This window comes from Bombina bombina, chromosome 1, assembly GCF_027579735.1.
Source record: "Bombina bombina isolate aBomBom1 chromosome 1, aBomBom1.pri, whole genome shotgun sequence".
NCBI classification, from domain to species: domain Eukaryota; kingdom Metazoa; phylum Chordata; class Amphibia; order Anura; family Bombinatoridae; genus Bombina; species Bombina bombina.
In genome coordinates this window covers 271,217,199-271,237,303 of record NC_069499.1, presented here as the reverse complement: position 1 = coordinate 271,237,303, position 20,105 = coordinate 271,217,199, and the positions used below count along the sequence as shown (strand labels likewise).

The following is a 20,105-nucleotide window of genomic DNA, read 5'->3' as shown; positions in this document are numbered from 1 at the left end:
ACTACTGCTAGATATTAACTTTGGAATATACTGACATCTTAGCTGATATTTAGTGGTTCAATCAATTTGCCTTTGTATTCATTCACATTATTTTTCAAATACATCTAATACAACAAAGTGCTCGTTATTTTAAACCAATTTAATATGGTATATACAGAAGATTAGTAATTTAAAGGGACATTGTGCTGTAACATTTTATTCACTTTAATGTGTCCTTCATTATCAATTTTGCCTGCTGGAGTGTAGTAAATTGTTTAAAAATGTTAAATACTGCAGTGTTAGGTATAGGAAATATATGTAAACATGAGGAGGAAACAGAAATTAACCTCTAAGTAGGGATAGCAGAGAAAGAGAGACCAACCCATTTAAAAAGTGTTTGTGCCGCTTTAAATAAAATTAACTCTTATCAGTTGCTTTACTGAGTAAATTGTCCATTTTAATATAAAGCTGTAAAAGCAACTTTCATCCATGAGTACGATACTACTGTAATTTAAAGGGACATAATACTGCTAAATCACTTGAAACTGATGCAGTATCACCTGAGCATCTCTATATAAAAAAGGAAGATATTTTACCTCACAATTTCCTCAGGTCAGCAGAGTAAGTTCTGTGTAAAAAAAATTACTTCAGCTGTTGCTCAGCTGCAGGTAAAAAAAAATAATAATGAAGAAATGAACAGCAGCCAATCAGCATCAGCAGTGCTGTGGTAACTCTTTTACTGTGATCTCATGAGATTTCACTTAACTCTCATGAGATTTCATAGTAAACTTCCTTAAACTGAATAGGGAAATAAGATGAGTGTGCACGAAAGCTCACTCCCTTAGCTGTCCTGGGACAGACATACTGATTTGCTGCCTAGAAATTCCTACTGAGGAATTTGTGAGGTAAAATATCTTTCTTTTTTACATAGAGATGTTCAGGTGATATTTTCTAGTTAGCTTTTTATAGCTATGCTGCATCACTTCCAAGTGTTTCAACATTTGGGTATCATGGTCCTTTAATCCCTGTGATTTCTGTCTCCTGTATCTGTGTAATAAACATTGTTTACCTAAGCTAGCTGTCATGCTTGTGGGGAATATACAGCTACTTACCTGAGCTCTCTTTCTTGTGGGGAATATACAGCTACTTGCCTGAGCTCTCTTTCTTGTGGGGAATATACAGCTACTTACCTGAGCTCTCTTTCTTGTGGGGAATATACAGCTACTTACCTGAGCTCTCTTTCTTGTGGGGAATATTCAGCTACTTACCTGAGCTCTCTTTCTTGTGGTGAATACACAGCTACTTACCTGAGCTCTCTTTCGTGTGGGGGTTAGTGCTGTGAAATCTGTTGGCGCTCTACAAATAACTGATAATAATAATAATAATAATAATAATAATAAATATACAGCTACTTACCTGAGATCTCTTTCTTCTCTTTCTTGTGGGGAATATACAGCTACTTACCTGAGATCTCTTTCTTCTCTTTCTTGTGGGGAATATACAGCTACTTACCTGAGCTCTCTTTCTTGTGGGGAATATACAGCTACTTACCTGAGATCTCTTTCTTGAGGGGAAAATACAGCTACTTACCAGAGCTCTCTTTCTTGTGGGGAATATACAGCTACTTACCTGAGATCTCTTTCTTGTGGGGAATTTACAGCTACTTACCTGAACTCTCTTTCTTGTGGGGAATATACAGCTACTTACCTAAGCTCTCTTTCTTGTGGAGAATATACAGCTACTTACCTGAGCTCTCTTTCTTGTGGGGAATATACAGCTACTTACCTAACCTCTCTTTCTTGTGGGGAATATACAGCTACTTACCTAACCTCTCTTTCTTTTGGGGAATATACAGCTACTTACCTGAGCGCTCTTTCTTGTGGGGAATATTCAGCTACTTACCTGAGCTCTCTTTCTTGTGGGGAATACACAGCTACTTACCTGAGCTCTTTTTCTTGTGGGGGAAACACAGCTACTTACCTGAGCTCTCTTTCTTGTGGGAATATTCAGCTACTTACCTAAGCTCTTTTTCTTGTGGGGGAAACGCAGCTACTTACCTGAACTCTCTTTCTTGTGGGGAATATACAGCTACTTATCTAAGCTCTCTTTCTTGTGGAGAATATACAGCTACTTACCTGAGCTCTCTTTCTTGTGGGGAATATACAGCTACTTACCTAACCTCTCTTTCTTTTGGGGAATATACAGCTACTTATCTGAGCGCTCTTTCTTGTGGGGAATATTCAGCTACTTACCTGAGCTCTCTTTCTTGTGGGGAATACACAGCTACTTACCTGAGCTCTTTTTCTTGTGGGGGAAACACAGTTACTTACCTGAACTCTCTTTCTTGTGGGGAATATACAGCTACTTACCTAAGCTCTCTTTCTTGTGGGGAATATACAGCTACTTATCTAAGCTCTCTTTCTTGTGGAGAATATACAGCTACTTACCTGAGCTCTCTTTCTTGTGGGGAATATACAGCTATTTACCTAACCTCTCTTTCTTTTGGGGAATATACAGCTACTTACCTGAGTGCTCTTTCTTGTGGGGAATATTCAGCTACTTACCTGAGCTCTCTTTCTTGTGGTGAATACACAGCTACTTACCTGAGCTCTCTTTCGTGTGGGGGTTAGCGCTGTGCAATCTGTTGGCACTCTACAAATAACCGATGATAATAATAATAAAAAATATACAGCTACTTACCTGAGCTCTCTTTCTTGTGGGGAATATACAGCTACTTACCTGAGATCTCTTTCTTGTGGGGAATATACAGCTACTTACCTGAGCTCTCTTTCTTGTGGGGAATATTCAGCTACTTACCTAAGCTCTCTTTCTTGTGGGGAATATTCAGCTACTTACCTAAGCTCTCTTTCTTGTGGGGAATATTCAGCTACTTACCTGAGCTCTCTTTCTTGTGGTGAATACACAGCTACTTACCTGAGCTCTCTTTCTTGTGGGGAATATTCAGCTACTTACCTGAGCTCTCTTTCTTGTGGTGAATACACAGCTACTTACCTGAGCTCTCTTTCGTGTGGGGGTTAGCGCTGTGAAATCTGTTGGCGCTCTACAAATAACTGATAATAATAATAATAATAATAAATATACAGCTACTTACCTGAGATCTCTTTCTTGTGGGGAATATACAGCTACTTACCTGAGATCTCTTTCTTGTGGGGAATATACAGCTACTTACCTGAGCTCTCTTTCTTGTGGGGAATATTCAGCTACTTACCAAAGCTCTCTTTCTTGTGGGGAATATTCAGCTACTTACCTGAGCTCTCTTTCTTGTGGTGAATACACAGCTACTTACCTGAGCTCTCTTTCGTGTGGGGGTTAGCGCTGTGAAATCTGTTGGCGCTCTACAAATAACTGATAATAATAATAATAATAATAAATATACAGCTACTTACCTGAGATCTCTTTCTTGTGGGGAATGCACAGCTACTTACCTGAGCTCTTTTTCTTGTGGGGGAAACACAGCTACTTACCTGAGCTCTCTTTCTTGTGGGAATATTCAGCTACTTACCTAAGCTCTCTTTCTTGTGGGGAATATTCAGCTACTTACCTGAGCTCTCTTTCGTGTGGGGGTTAGCGCTGTGAAATCTGTTGGCGCTCTACAAATAACTGATAATAATAATAATAAATATACAGCTACTTACCTGAGATCTCTTTCTTCTCTTCCTTGTGGGGAATATACAGCTACTTACATGAGCTCTTATTCTTGTGGGGAATATACAGCTACTTACCTGAGCTCTCTTTCTTGTGGGGAATATACAGCTACTTACCTGAGCTCTCTTTCTTGTGGGGAATATACAGCTACTTACCTGAGCTCTCTTTATTGTGGGGAATATTCAGCTACTTACCTGAGATCTCTTTCTTGTGGTGAATACACAGCTACTTACCTGAGCTCTCTTTCTTGTGGGGAATATACAGCTACTTATCTCTGCTCTCTTTCTTGTGGGGAATATACAGCTACTTACCTTAGATCTCTTTCTTGTGGGGAATATACAGCTAATTACCTGAGATCTCTTTCTTGTGGGGAATATACAGCTACTTACCTGAGATCTCTTTCTTGTGGGGAATTTACAGCTACTTACCTAAGCTCTCTTTCTTGTGGGGAATATTCAGCTACTTACCTAAGCTCTCTTTCTTGGGGTGAATACACAGCTACTTACCTAAGCTCTCTTTCTTGTGGGGAATATACAGCTACTTACTTGAGCTCTCTTTCTTGTGGGGAATATACAGCTACTTACCTGAGCTCTCTTTCTTGTGGGGAATTTACAGCTACTTACCTGAACTCTCTTTCTTGTGGGGAATATACAGCTACTTACCTAAGCTCTCTTTCTTGTGGAGAATATACAGCTACTTACCTGAGCTCTCTTTCTTGTGGAGAATATACAGCTACTTACCTGAGCTCTCTTTCTTGTGGAGAATATACAGCTACTTACCTGAGATCTCTTTCTTGTGGGGGAAACACAGCTACTTACCTGAGCTCTTTTTCTTGTGGGGGAAACACAGCTACTTACCTGAGCTCTCTTTCTTGTGGGAATATTCAGCTACTTACCTAAGCTCTCTTTCTTGTGGGGAATATTCATCTACTTACCTGAGCTCTCTTTCTTGTGGAGAATATACAGCTACTTACCTGAGCTCTCTTTCTTGTGGGGAATATACAGCTACTTACCTGAGCTCTCTTTCTTGTGGGGAATTTACAGCTACTTACCTGAACTCTCTTTCTTGTGGGGAATATACAGCTACTTACCTAAGCTCTCTTTCTTGTGGAGAATATACAGCTACTTAACTGAGCTCTCTTTCTTGTGGGGAATATACAGCTACTTACGTTAGATCTCTTTCTTGTGGTGAATATACAGCTACTTACCAGAGCTCTCTTTCTTGTGGGGAATATACAGCTACTTACCTGAGCTCTCTTTCTTGTGGGGAATTTACAGCTACTTACCTGAACTCTCTTTCTTGTGGGGAATATACAGCTACTTACCTAAGCTCTCTTTCTTGTGGAGAATATACAGCTACTTACCTGAGCTCTCTTTCTTGTGGGGAATATACAGCTACTTACCTGAACTCTTTTTCTTGTGGGGAATATACAGCTACTTACCTGAGATCTCTTTCTTGTGGGGAATATACAGCTACTTACCTGAGTTCTCTTTCGTGTGGGGAATTTTCAGCTACTTACCTAAGCTCTCTTTCTTGTGGGGAATATTCTGCTACTTACCTGAGCTCTCTTTCTTGTTGGGAATATTCAGCTACTTACCTGAGCTCTCTTTCGTGTGGGGGTTAGCGCTGTGAAATCTGTTGGCGCTCTACAAATAACTGATAATAATAATTATAATAATAATAAATAAACAGCTACTTACCTGAGATAAACACAAGGAGTCAGCGCACCCGGCGTTAAAGAAACTGAAGGCACACAGTAAAATGCTCAAAAGGTAGATTTAATGCAATGCATAAATAAACATCACATTACAAGGCCAGAAGTGTATGGTGACTGGCTCCACCGGGAATAAAAGTTAATAAGGTCAGACGCGTTTCCTGTGGATATATCACATATTCATCAGTGACCATACTGCACACAGACTGAATAGAGCCTTATATCTAGGCAGGGAACACTCCCATTTAATTGCCGGTCCAATAGTAAGAGGACCTATACTGGCTGAAAAAAGTGGGTGTGCAGTAAGGAGTGATGCGTGAGAGCAGTTCACAATCCATGGTCTTTAAACTTTAATAGGGAAACAGGTAATACATATGATAATTTGCCATATGGAAAAACAAAACAAATAACACTGCAAACATGTTAAGCAATAAAAAATAAAAAATATATAATATGAATAATAAATAAACCACCTGTTACCCTTAAATAAAATGATTATTAAGTTAAAAAAGAAAATTGAAAAATATATATAAATACTGCTAGGCGAAAATTTAAAGTGACAGTAAGGTGGATAATAATACTATGTCAGACAATATCAAGAAATGATACTATAGTAATAATGCTTATTGATCAACATATAACTTAACATCCCACTCTGAATTTAAACCAATGGGAAGGCGGGTATCCAAATGAAAAATCCAAAACACCTCTTTTTTACTGAGGATCAAACCTCTATTACCTCCTCTGGGGTGTCTGGGGATCATTTGGATAGCCTGGAATGTCAACAAAGAACTGTCTGAATTATGATATCTTCTGAAATGCAGGGATATTGGAGTAATTGACTCCGGATCCTCAATGGAGCGTAAGTGTTCTAAAAAACGGTCCTTCATGGCACGGGTCGTTTGACCTACATACTGCCTGAAACATCCCTTGCATGTCAGAAGATAAACAACATAACAAGAATTACAGGTCATGTGTTCTCTAATCTGAAAAGATTTATTAGTAGCAGAAGACACAAAGCTGTTCCCAAAAGTCGCATAGGAACAAGATTTGCATCTCCTGCTGCCACACCGAAAAAATCCTGGTTTAATCGAGAGCCAATTGGCTCTCAATGGTTTCCTGGGCAACATAGATGGGGACAGTAAGTTCCCTAATGTTGGTGCCTTACGTGATACAAAGCAGGTGCCATCATTTAATATGCTTTTTAGACTCTCATCAGTATTTAGAATAGGAAGTGCCTTGCGAACAATGTCGCATATTTTACCATATTCAACACTATATGTAGTAATGAATTTAAGTTTGTTTACCCTACTCTGTTTTTTGGAAGTATTGAACTGAAAAAGATCTTTTCTTGTTGTCTGATCAACTTCTTTTTTGACATTCTCAAGAGCTGTTTCAGAGTACCCTCTTTCAATTAATCTAGCAGTTAAGTCCTGGGAATGTTTTAAGTAACTGCAGGATGTACTGCAGTTACGTTTGACCCTTACAAACTGGCTTTTGGGAATAGAATTAATAGTATGTTTAGGGTGGCACGACCGGGCATCAAGAATGGTGTTTCCTGCACTCGGCTTTCTGAATAATTCAAAGTCAATGCTTGAAGTCTCTAAATTTGAACATAGTTCGATATCCAAAAATGAAATCGAAAATTTGTTGACCTCCATAGTGAATTTAAGATTCAAAGCATTGTCTTGAAGGTACAACAGAAACTGTTCAAGAAGAGATTCTGGGCCTTTCCAAATTAATAAGACGTCGTCTATATAGCGACCGTAATATTGAATGTATTGCCTGAAGGGGTTCCCATCTCCATAGACGCGGGACAGCTCCCACCAACCCATATACAGGTTGGCATAGGAGGGGGCAAACTTGGCCCCCATCGCTGTCCCACGTCTCTGGAGATAGAAACCCCCCTCAAACAAGAAAAAATTATGGGTCAATAAATACTCTACAGAGTTCTTGATGAACAGCTTCAGTGCCTCTTCATAATTGGAAAAATGATCCAAGAAGAATGTAATAGCCTCGATGCCCTTGTCATGAGGAATACAGGTATATAATGAGACTACGTCGATCGTGACAAATGTGTATTCCACACGCCATTCAAGGCTTTCCAACTGTCTAATCACATCAGACGTATCCCTTATATAACCTGTTAGACTCAAAACAAAAGGTTGAAGGTAACCATCAATAAGTTCAGAAAGTGGCTCGTTCAAAGAGCCAATCCCTGCCACAATGGGTCTACCTGGGGGGTTAGTGGCATGCTTATGAACCTTTGGCAGGTAATGAAATATGGCCATGACCGGATGCTCGCTGTATAGAAATTCATAATTAGATTGCTTGATAAGCCCATCTTGTAAAGCTTTCTCAAGAATCCTTCTTAGTTCAGCTTTATAAGAAAAGATGGGATTAAATTTGAGTTTCTCATACACCGTAGCATCAAGCAACTGCCTATATGCCTCTGTGAGATATGCCTCGCGGTCCAGCACAACCACTTTGCCCCCCTTATCTGAATTACGAATAACCAAATCATGATTATCCCTTAACTGTTTGATTGCTAGATGTTGTGTTTTAGATAAATTATCAGAATGAGAGGGGGGATCTCTCGTAGACAGTTTCCTCAATTCTTGTTCAACTGTCTTTTGAAAAACTTCAATAGCACTAGATCTTGCCTGCACAGGATAAAATTTAGACTTTTTCTTTAATGTGGAGATATCCTGTTCTTCCCCTAATACCTGTGGACTAAAATTAGAGCTCTCTCTATCAAGTGCTAGAAGATCCAAAACAGAACATTCGTCAGAAAAGTCAAAAGCAAAATTTCTTTGCCCAAGATTCTCAACTACTTTCACACCATGAGTAGGTGACCCTGAAAAATGCTTCTTCAAAACGATAGACCTTACAAACCGATTCAGGTCTATAATGGTGTCAAATAACTTAAAGTGTGATGTAGGAGAGAATCCTAGGCCCAAAGACAATACTTCAATTTGTGTTGTTGTTAATTCAAGGGAGGAAAGGTTAATCACATTATTATTATTTAAGCATATTTTTGATATTGAGTGGCTTTCTTTCTCTGTGGATACCGCCTGGGTAGTGTCACTCCTGATTCCTTGGTGAGACCTTCCACGGCCCCCTCTACGTATTTTTTTTCGTCTTACATGAGGTTTGTGGGGGCCCCACTCGTTTTTTGACTGTGATGTACTTGGAGTGGACATCTCCTCCTGTGTATCAAGAGAAAAAGAACCAGTTCCTATCGTGGGTGCTGAGACAGAACCCATAGCCTCAATGTCAGAGGAGTCATAGTCATATTCGGTATCTGTCTCTGCAAATCTTACTTGCTTATGTTCAGGACCTATACTCTTATTGGTCCTTCTGTACCTCCTCCTAGAATCTGACACTGTCCATTTATAAACTTTGTTAAGTTCATAGTCCTGCTTATCACGTAGGATTTTTTGTTTCTTAAATTGCCAAAGATCCCTTTTAAAATCAGTAATGACTTTCTTAAGTTTAGTGTCATATTTAGCAAAATCAGGATTTTCAGTAAGTGGGCGTAAATAAGACTGTAATTTTAACTTGTCATTAGTCAGTTCTTGTCTTGATGCCTTTTTATATTCAATAAGCAGATCAATGAGTGCTAAAGAACAAGTTGTTAGGATATTGTTCCATTTATCAATAAATATTTGATCAGTCACCTGGAAGGAAGGAAATTTCCTAATCCGTAAACCACGTGGGATACGCTGTGCTTTCTGATACATTTGGAAACTTTTAATATCCAATTCAAAACGAGTATCCTTTTTTAGTAAAGCATCCATTCTAAAAAACAGGTTATCCAAATTGGAATTTGCCTCCTGCTCCATGGTGTCTGTATTAAACAGATCCTCACTGTCACTCACTTCGTCAGCAAACTGCTGTAACACAAAACCCCCGGACGCCATACCATACACTTCAATTTAATGCCTTATTTAATATTACAGTCACTGTGCCTTAATGTCCAAACATAAGAAAAGCTGGTTGGGAGAGCTACGGCTTACAGCACATGCAGAAATATCACCTTTAATACAAACAATAATAATACAGCATGTCCGTGCAGCTTACCCTCGATGCGGTGGATAACAGTAAACAAACCAACGTGAGGGAGCGCTCAGACACGGCAGCTTACGGTATTGTGTGATTCTGCAGTGGCCTTCACGTAGATGGTCCCTCCTCCAAAGATGTCGTGATGACGTAGCAGGATCCAACAGCCGGTGCGAGGACAGGAGCGATCCACCTCCGCTCCAACAGAACACAGCAAACACAAGGAGTCAGCGCACCCGGCGTTAAAGAAACTGAAGGCACACAGTAAAATGCTCAAAAGGTAGATTTAATGCAATGCATAAATAAACATCACATTACAAGGCCAGAAGTGTATGGTGACTGGCTCCACCGGGAATAAAAGTTAATAAGGTCAGACGCGTTTCCTGTGGATATATCACATATTCATCAGTGACCATACTGCACACAGACTGAATAGAGCCTTATATCTAGGCAGGGAACACTCCCATTTAATTGCCGGTCCAATAGTAAGAGGACCTATACTGGCTGAAAAAAGTGGGTGTGCAGTAAGGAGTGATGCGTGAGAGCAGTTCACAATCCATGGTCTTTAAACTTTAATAGGGAAACAGGTAATACATATGATAATTTGCCATATGGAAAAACAAAACAAATAACACTGCAAACATGTTAAGCAATAAAAAATAAAAAATATATAATATGAATAATAAATAAACCACCTGTTACCCTTAAATAAAATGATTATTAAGTTAAAAAAGAAAATTGAAAAATATATATAAATACTGCTAGGCGAAAATTTAAAGTGACAGTAAGGTGGATAATAATACTATGTCAGACAATATCAAGAAATGATACTATAGTAATAATGCTTATTGATCAACATATAACTTAACATCCCACTCTGAATTTAAACCAATGGGAAGGCGGGTATCCAAATGAAAAATCCAAAACACCTCTATGGAGATGGGAACCCCTTCAGGCAATACATTCAATATTACGGTCGCTATATAGACGACGTCTTATTAATTTGGAAAGGCCCAGAATCTCTTCTTGAACAGTTTCTGTTGTACCTTCAAGACAATGCTTTGAATCTTAAATTCACTATGGAGGTCAACAAATTTTCGATTTCATTTTTGGATATCGAACTATGTTCAAATTTAGAGACTTCAAGCATTGACTTTGAATTATTCAGAAAGCCGAGTGCAGGAAACACCATTCTTGATGCCCGGTCGTGCCACCCTAAACATACTATTAATTCTATTCCCAAAAGCCAGTTTGTAAGGGTCAAACGTAACTGCAGTACATCCTGCAGTTACTTAAAACATTCCCAGGACTTAACTGCTAGATTAATTGAAAGAGGGTACTCTGAAACAGCTCTTGAGAATGTCAAAAAAGAAGTTGATCAGACAACAAGAAAAGATCTTTTTCAGTTCAATACTTCCAAAAAACAGAGTAGGGTAAACAAACTTAAATTCATTACTACATATAGTGTTGAATATGGTAAAATATGCGACATTGTTCGCAAGGCACTTCCTATTCTAAATACTGATGAGAGTCTAAAAAGCATATTAAATGATGGCACCTGCTTTGTATCACGTAAGGCACCAACATTAGGGAACTTACTGTCCCCATCTATGTTGCCCAGGAAACCATTGAGAGCCAATTGGCTCTCGATTAAACCAGGATTTTTTCGGTGTGGCAGCAGGAGATGCAAATCTTGTTCCTATGCGACTTTTGGGAACAGCTTTGTGTCTTCTGCTACTAATAAATCTTTTCAGATTAGAGAACACATGACCTGTAATTCTTGTTATGTTGTTTATCTTCTGACATGCAAGGGATGTTTCAGGCAGTATGTAGGTCAAACGACCCGTGCCATGAAGGACCGTTTTTTAGAACACTTACGCTCCATTGAGGATCCGGAGTCAATTACTCCAATATCCCTGCATTTCAGAAGATATCATAATTCAGACAGTTCTTTGTTGACATTCCAGGCTATCCAAATGATCCCCAGACACCCCAGAGGAGGTAATAGAGGTTTGATCCTCAGTAAAAAAGAGGTGTTTTGGATTTTTCATTTGGATACCCGCCTTCCCATTGGTTTAAATTCAGAGTGGGATGTTAAGTTATATGTTGATCAATAAGCATTATTACTATAGTATCATTTCTTGATATTGTCTGACATAGTATTATTATCCACCTTACTGTCACTTTAAATTTTCGCCTAGCAGTATTTATATATATTTTTCAATTTTCTTTTTTAACTTAATAATCATTTTATTTAAGGGTAACAGGTGGTTTATTTATTATTCATATTATATATTTTTTATTTTTTATTGCTTAACATGTTTGCAGTGTTATTTGTTTTGTTTTTCCATATGGCAAATTATCATATGTATTACCTGTTTCCCTATTAAAGTTTAAAGACCATGGATTGTGAACTGCTCTCACGCATCACTCCTTACTGCGCACCCACTTTTTTCAGCCAGTATAGGTCCTCTTACTATTGGACCGGCAATTAAATGGGAGTGTTCCCTGCCTAGATATAAGGCTCTATTCAGTCTGTGTGCAGTATGGTCACTGATGAATATGTGATATATCCACAGGAAACGCGTCTGACCTTATTAACTTTTATTCCCGGTGGAGCCAGTCACCATACACTTCTGGCCTTGTAATGTGATGTTTATTTATGCATTGCATTAAATCTACCTTTTGAGCATTTTACTGTGTGCCTTCAGTTTCTTTAACGCCGGGTGCGCTGACTCCTTGTGTTTGCTGTGTTCTGTTGGAGCGGAGGTGGATCGCTCCTGTCCTCGCACCGGCTGTTGGATCCTGCTACGTCATCACGACATCTTTGGAGGAGGGACCATCTACGTGAAGGCCACTGCAGAATCACACAATACCGTAAGCTGCCGTGTCTGAGCGCTCCCTCACGTTGGTTTGTTTACTTACCTGAGATCTCTTTCTTGTGGGGGAAACACAGCTACTTACCTGAGCTCTCTTTCGTGTGGGGAATATTCAGCTACTTACCTAAGCTCTCTTTCTTGTGGGGAATATACAGCTACTTACCTTAGATCTCTTTCTTGTGGGGAATATACAGCTACTTACCTGAGATCTCTTTCTTGTGGGGAATTTACAGCTACTTACCTGAGCTCTCTTTCTTGTGGGGAATAAACAGCTACTTACCTAACCTCTCTTTCTTTTGGGGAATATACAGCTACTTACCTGAGCGATCTTTCTTGTGGGGAATATTCAGCTACTTACCTGAGCGCTCTTTCTTGTGGGGAATATACAGCTACTTACCTGAGCTCTCTTTCTTGTGGTGAATACACAGCTACTTACCTGAGCTCTCTTTCTTGTGGGGGTTAGCGCTGTGAAATCTGTTGGCGCTCTACAAAAAACTGATAATAATAATAAATATACAGCTACTTACCTGAGATCTCTTTCTTCTCTTTCTTGTGGGGAATATACAGCTACTTACCTGAGCTCTCTTTCTTGTGGGGAATTTACAGCTACTTACCTGAACTCTCTTTCTTGTGGGGAATATACAGCTACTTACCTAAGCTCTCTTTCTTGTGGAGAATATACAGCTACTTACCTGAGCTCTCTTTCTTGTGGGGAATATACAGCTACTTACCTGAACTCTTTTTCTTGTGGGGAATATACAGCTACTTACCTGAGATCTCTTTCTTGTGGGGAATATACAGCTACTTACCTGAGTTCTCTTTCGTGTGGGGAATTTTCAGCTACTTACCTAAGCTCTCTTTCTTGTGGGGAATATTCTGCTACTTACCTGAGCTCTCTTTCTTGTTGGGAATATTCAGCTACTTACCTGAGCTCTCTTTCGTGTGGGGGTTAGCGCTGTGAAATCTGTTGGCGCTCTACAAATAACTGATAATAATAATTATAATAATAATAAATAAACAGCTACTTACCTGAGATCTCTTTCTTGTGGGGGAAACACAGCTACTTACCTGAGCTCTCTTTCGTGTGGGGAATATTCAGCTACTTACCTAAGCTCTCTTTCTTGTGGGGAATATACAGCTACTTACCTTAGATCTCTTTCTTGTGGGGAATATACAGCTACTTACCTGAGATCTCTTTCTTGTGGGGAATTTACAGCTACTTACCTGAGCTCTCTTTCTTGTGGGGAATAAACAGCTACTTACCTAACCTCTCTTTCTTTTGGGGAATATACAGCTACTTACCTGAGCGATCTTTCTTGTGGGGAATATTCAGCTACTTACCTGAGCGCTCTTTCTTGTGGGGAATATACAGCTACTTACCTGAGCTCTCTTTCTTGTGGTGAATACACAGCTACTTACCTGAGCTCTCTTTCTTGTGGGGGTTAGCGCTGTGAAATCTGTTGGCGCTCTACAAAAAACTGATAATAATAATAAATATACAGCTACTTACCTGAGATCTCTTTCTTCTCTTTCTTGTGGGGAATATACTGCTACTTACCTGAGCTCTCTTTATTGTGGGGAATATACAGCTACTTACCTGAGCTCTCTTTCTTGTGGGGAATATACAGCTACTTACCTGAGCTCTCTTTCTTGAGGGGAATATACAGCTACTTATCTAAGCTCTCTTTCTTGTGGGGAATATACAGCTACTTACCTGAGCTCTCTTTCTTGTGGGGAATATACACCTACTTACCTAACCTCTCTTTCTTTTGGGGAATATACAGCTACTTACCTGAGATATCTTTCTTGTGGGGAATATACAGCTACTTATCTCTGCTCTCTTTCTTGTGGGGAATATACAGCTACTTACCTTAGATCTCTTTCTTGTGGGGAATATACAGCTAACTACCTGAGATCTCTTTCTTGTGGGGAATATACAGCTACTTACCTGAACTCTCTTTCTTGTGGGGAATATACAGCTACTTACCTAAGCTCTCTTTCTTGTGGAGAATATACAGCTACTTACCTGAGCTCTCTTTCTTGTGGGGAATATACAGCTACTTACCTGAGCTCTCTTTCTTGTGGGGAATATACATCTACTTACCTAAGCTCTCTTTCTTGTGGGGAATATACAGCTACTTACCTGAGATCTCTTTCTTGTGGGGAATATACAGCTACTTACCTAAGCTCTCTTTCTTGTGGGGAATATACAGCTACTTACCTAAGCTCTCTTTCTTGTGGGGAATATACAGCTACTTACCTTAGATCTCTTTCTTGTGGGGAATATACAGCTACTTACCTGAGATCTCTTTCTTGTGGGGAATATACAGCTACTTACCTGAGATCTCTTTCTTGTGGGGAATATACAGCTACTTACCTAAGCTCTTTTTCTTGTGGGGAATATACAGCTACTTACCTGAGCTCTCTTTCTTGTGGGGAATCTACAGCTACTTACCTAAGCTCTCTTTATTGTGTGGAATACACAGCTACTTACCTAAGCTCTCTTTCTTGTGGGGAATATACAGCTACTTACCTAAGCTCTCTTTCTTGTGGGAATATTCCGCTTCTTACCTGAGCTCTCTTTCTTGTGGGAGTTAGCGCTGCAGAATCTGTTGGCGCTCTACAAATAACCGATAATAATAATAAATATACAGCTACTTACCTGAGATCTCTTTCTTGTGGGGAATATACAGCTACTTACCTGAGTTCTCTTTCTTGTGGGGAATATACAGCTACTTACCTAAACTCTTTTTCTTGTGGGGAATATACAGCTACTTACCTAAGCTCTCTTTCTTGTAGTGAATATGCAGCTACTTACCTGAGCTCTTTCTTGTGGTGAATACACAGCTACTTACCTGAGCTCTCTTTCTTGTGGGGGTTAGCGCTGCAGAATCTGTTGGCGCTCTACAAATAACCAATAATAATAATAATAAATATACAGCTACTTATCTCTGCTCTCTTTCTTGTGGGGAATATACAGCTACTTACCTGAGATCTCTTTCTTCTCTTTCTTGTGGGGAATATACAGCTACTTACCTGAGCTCTCTTTCTTATGGGGAATATTCAGCTACTTACCTGAGCTCTCTTTCTTGTGGGGAATATACAGCTACTTACCTAAGCTCCCTTTCTTGTGGCGCATATACAGCTACTTACCTGAGCTCTTTTTCTTGTGCTGAATATACAGCTACTTACCTGAGCTCTCTTTCTTGTGGTGAATACACTGCTACTTACCTGAGCTCTCTTTCTTGTGGGGGTTAGCGATGCAGAATCTGTTGGCGCTCTACAAATAACCAATAATAATAATAATAATAATAAATATAAAGCTACTTATCTCTGCTCTCTTTCTTGTGGGGAATATACAGCTACTTACCTGAGATCTCTTTCTTCTCTTTCTTGTGGGGAATTTACATCTACTTACCTGAGATCTCTTTCTTGCAGGGAATATACAGCTACTTACCTGAGCTCTCTTTCTTGTGGTGAATACACAGCTACTTACCTGAGCTCTCTTTCTTGTGGGGGTTAGCACTGTGCAATCTGTTGGCACTCTACAAATAACCGATGATAATAATAATAATAAAAAATATACAGCTACTTACCTGAGCTCTCTTTCTTGTGGTGAATACACAGCTACTTACCTGAGCTCTCTTTCTTGTGGGGGTTAGCGCTGTGAAATCTGTTGGCGCTCTACAAAAAACTGATAATAATAATAATAAATATACAGCTACTTACCTGAGATCTTTCTTCTCTTTCTTGTGGGGAATATACTGCTACTTACCTGAGCTCTCTTTATTGTGGGGAATATACAGCTACTTACCTGAGCTCTCTTTCTTGTGGGGAATATACAGCTACTTACCTGAGCTCTCTTTCTTGAGGGGAATATACAGCTACTTATCTAAGCTCTCTTTCTTGTGGGGAATATACAGCTACTTACCTGAGCTCTCTTTCTTGTGGGGTATATATTCAGCTACTTACCTAACCTCTCTTTCTTTTGGGGAATATAAAGCTACTTACCTGAGATATCTTTCTTGTGGGGAATATACAGCTACTTATCTCTGCTCTCTTTCTTGTGGGGAATATACAGCTACTTACCTTAGATCTCTTTCTTGTGGGGAATATACAGCTAACTACCTGAGATCTCTTTCTTGTGGGGAATATACAGCTACTTACCTGAACTCTCTTTCTTGTGGGGAATATACAGCTACTTACCTAAGCTCTCTTTCTTGTGGAGAATATACAGCTACTTACCTGAGCTCTCTTTCTTGTGGGGAATATACAGCTACTTACCTGAGCTCTCTTTCTTGTGGGGAATATACATCTACTTACCTAAGCTCTCTTTCTTGTGGGGAATATACAGCTACTTACCTGAGATCTCTTTCTTGTGGGGAATATACAGCTACTTACCTAAGCTCTCTTTCTTGTGGGGAATATACAGCTACTTACCTAAGCTCTCTTTCTTGTGGGGAATATACAGCTACTTACCTAAGCTCTCTTTCTTGTGGGGAATATACAGCTATTTATCTCTGCTCTCTTTCTTGTGGGGAATATACAGCTACTTACCTTAGATCTCTTTCTTGTGGGGAATATACAGCTAACTACCTGAGATCTCTTTCTTGTGGGGAATATACAGCTACTTACCTGAACTCTCTTTCTTGTGGGGAATATACAGCTACTTACCTAAGCTCTCTTTCTTGTGGAGAATATACAGCTACTTACCTGAGCTCTCTTTCTTGTGGGGAATATACAGCTACTTACCTGAGCTCTCTTTCTTGTGGGGAATATACATCTACTTACCTAAGCTCTCTTTCTTGTGGGGAATATACAGCTACTTACCTGAGATCTCTTTCTTGTGGGGAATATACAGCTACTTACCTAAGCTCTCTTTCTTGTGGGGAATATACAGATCTCAGGTAAGTAGCTACTTATCTCTGCTCTCTTTCTTGTGGGGAATATACAGCTACTTACCTTAGATCTCTTTCTTGTGGGGAATATACAGCTACTTAACTGAGCTCTCTTTCTTGTGGGGAATATACAGCTACTTACCTGAACTCTCTTTCTTGTGGTGAATATACAGCTACTTACCTGAGATCTCTTTCTTGTGGGGAATATACAGCTACTTACCTGAGCTCTCTTTCTTGTGGGGAATATACAGCTACTTACCTTAGATCTCTTTCTTGTGGGGAATATACAGCTACTTACCTGAGATATCTTTCTTGTGGGGAATATACAGCTACTTACCTAAGCTCTCTTTCTTGTGGGGAATATACAGCTACTTACCTAAGCTCTCTTTCTTGTGGGGAATATACAGCTACTTACCTGAGCTCTCTTTCTTGTGGGGAATACACAGCTACTTACCTAAGCTCTCTTTCTTGTGGGGAATATACAGCTACTTACCTAAGCTCTCTTTCTTGTGGGAATATTCCGCTTCTTACCTGAGCTCTCTTTCTTGTGGGAGTTAGCGCTGCAGAATCTGTTGGCGCTCTACAAATAACCGATAATAATAATAAATATACAGCTACTTACCTGAGATCTCTTTCTTGTGGGGAATATACAGCTACTTACCTGAGTTCTCTTTCTTGTGGGGAATATACAGCTACTTACCTAAACTCTCTTTCTTGTGGGGAATATACAGCTACTTACCTAAGCTCTCTTTCTTGTAGCGAATATACAGCTACTTACCTGAGCTCTTTCTTGTGGTGAATACACAGCTACTTACCTGAGCTCTCTTTCTTGTGGGGGTTAGCGCTGCAGAATCTGTTGGCGCTCTACAAATAACCAATAATAATAATAATAATAATAAATATACAGCTACTTATCTCTGCTCTCTTTCTTGTGGGGAATATACAGCTACTTACCTGAGATCTCTTTCTTCTCTTTCTTGTGGGGAATATACAGCTACTTACCTGAGCTCTCTTTCTTATGGGGAATATTCAGCTACTTACCTGAGCTCTCTTTCTTGTGGGGAATATACAGCTACTTACCTAAGCTCCCTTTCTTGTGGCGCATATACAGCTACTTACCTGAGCTCTTTTTCTTGTGCTGAATATACAGCTATTTACCTGAGCTCTCTTTCTTGTGGTGAATACACTGCTACTTACCTGAGCTCTCTTTCTTGTGGGGGTTAGCGATGCAGAATCTGTTGGCGCTCTACAAATAACCAATAATAATAATAATAATAAATATAAAGCTACTTATCTCTGCTCTCTTTCTTGTGGGGAATATACAGCTACTTACCTGAGATCTCTTTCTTCTCTTTCTTGTGGGGAATTTACATCTACTTACCTGAGATCTCTTTCTTGCAGGGAATATACAGCTACTTACCTGAGATCTCTTTCTTGCAGGGAATATACAGCTACTTACTTGAGCTCTCTTTCTTGTGGGGAATATACAGCTACTTACCTGAGCTCTCTTTCTTGTGGGGAATATACAGCTACTTACCTGAGCTCTCTTTCTTGTGGGGAATATACAGCTACTTACCTGAGCTCTCTTTCTTGTAGGGAATATACAGCTACTTACCTGAGCTCTCTTTCTTGTGGGGAATATACAGCTACTTACCCAAGCTCTGTTTCTTGTGTGGAATATACAGCTACTTACCTGAGATCTTTCTTCTCTTTCTTGTGGGCAATATACAGCTACTTACCTGAGCTCTCTTTCTTGTGGGGGTTAGCGCTGCAGAATCTGTTGGCGCTCTACAAATAACCAATAATAATAATATTAATAAATATACAGCTACTTATCTGAGATCTCTTTCTTGCGGGGAATATACAGCTACTTACCTGAGCTCTCTTTCTTGTGGGGAATATACAGCTACTTACCTGAGCTCTCTTTCTTGTGGTGAATATACAGCTACTTACCTGAGTTCTCTTTCTTGCGGGGAATATACAGCTACTTACCTGAGCTCTCTTTCTTGTGGGGAATATACAGCTACTTACCTGAGCTCTCTTTCTTGTGGGGAATATACAGCTACTTACCTGAGCTCTCTTTCTTGTGGTGAATATACAGCTACTTACCTGAGATCTCTTTCTTCTCTTTCTTGTGGGGAATATACAGCTATTTACCTGAGCTCTCTTTCTTGTGGGGAATATACAGCTACTTACCTGAGATCTCTTTCTTCTCTTTCTTGTGGGGAATATACAGCTATTTACCTGAGCTCTCTTTCTTGTGGGGAATATACAGCTACTTACCTGAGCTCTCTTTCTTGTGGGGAATATACAGCTACTTACCTAACCTCTCTTTCTTTTGGGGAATATACAGCTACTTACCTGAGATATCTTTCTTGTGGGGAATATACAGCTACTTATCTCTGCTCTCTTTCTTGTGGGGAATATACAGCTACTTACCTGAGATCTCTTTCTTGTGGGGAATATACAGCTAACTACCTGAGATCTCTTTCTTGTGGGGAATATACAGCTACTTACCTGAGATCTCTTTCTTGTGGGGAATATACAGCTACTTACCTAAGCTCTCTTTCTTGTGGGGAATATACAGCTACTTACCTGAGCTCTCTTTCTTGTGGGGAATCTACAGCTACTTACCTAAGCTCTCTTTCTTGTGGGGAATATACAGCTACTTACCTAAGCTCTCTTTCTTGTGGGAATATTCCGCTTCTTACCTGAGCTCTCTTTCTTGTGGGGAATATACAGCTACTTACCCAAGCTCTGTTTCTTGTGTGGAATATACAGCTACTTACCTGAGATCTCTTTCTTCTCTTTCTTGTGGGCAATATACAGCTACTTACCTGAGCTCTCTTTCTTGTGGGGGTTAGCGCTGCAGAATCTGTTGGCGCTCTACAAATAACCGATAATAAT

At 39.6% G+C, this 20,105-nt stretch overlaps 1 protein-coding gene across 1 annotated transcript in view; it reads left to right on the top strand.

The window, feature by feature from the left end:
- The window catches only part of AVEN (apoptosis and caspase activation inhibitor), an 874,431-nt gene that overhangs the window by 692,068 nt on the left and 162,258 nt on the right, over nt 1-20,105 (top strand). The gene's annotated exons all lie outside the window — the stretch shown is intronic.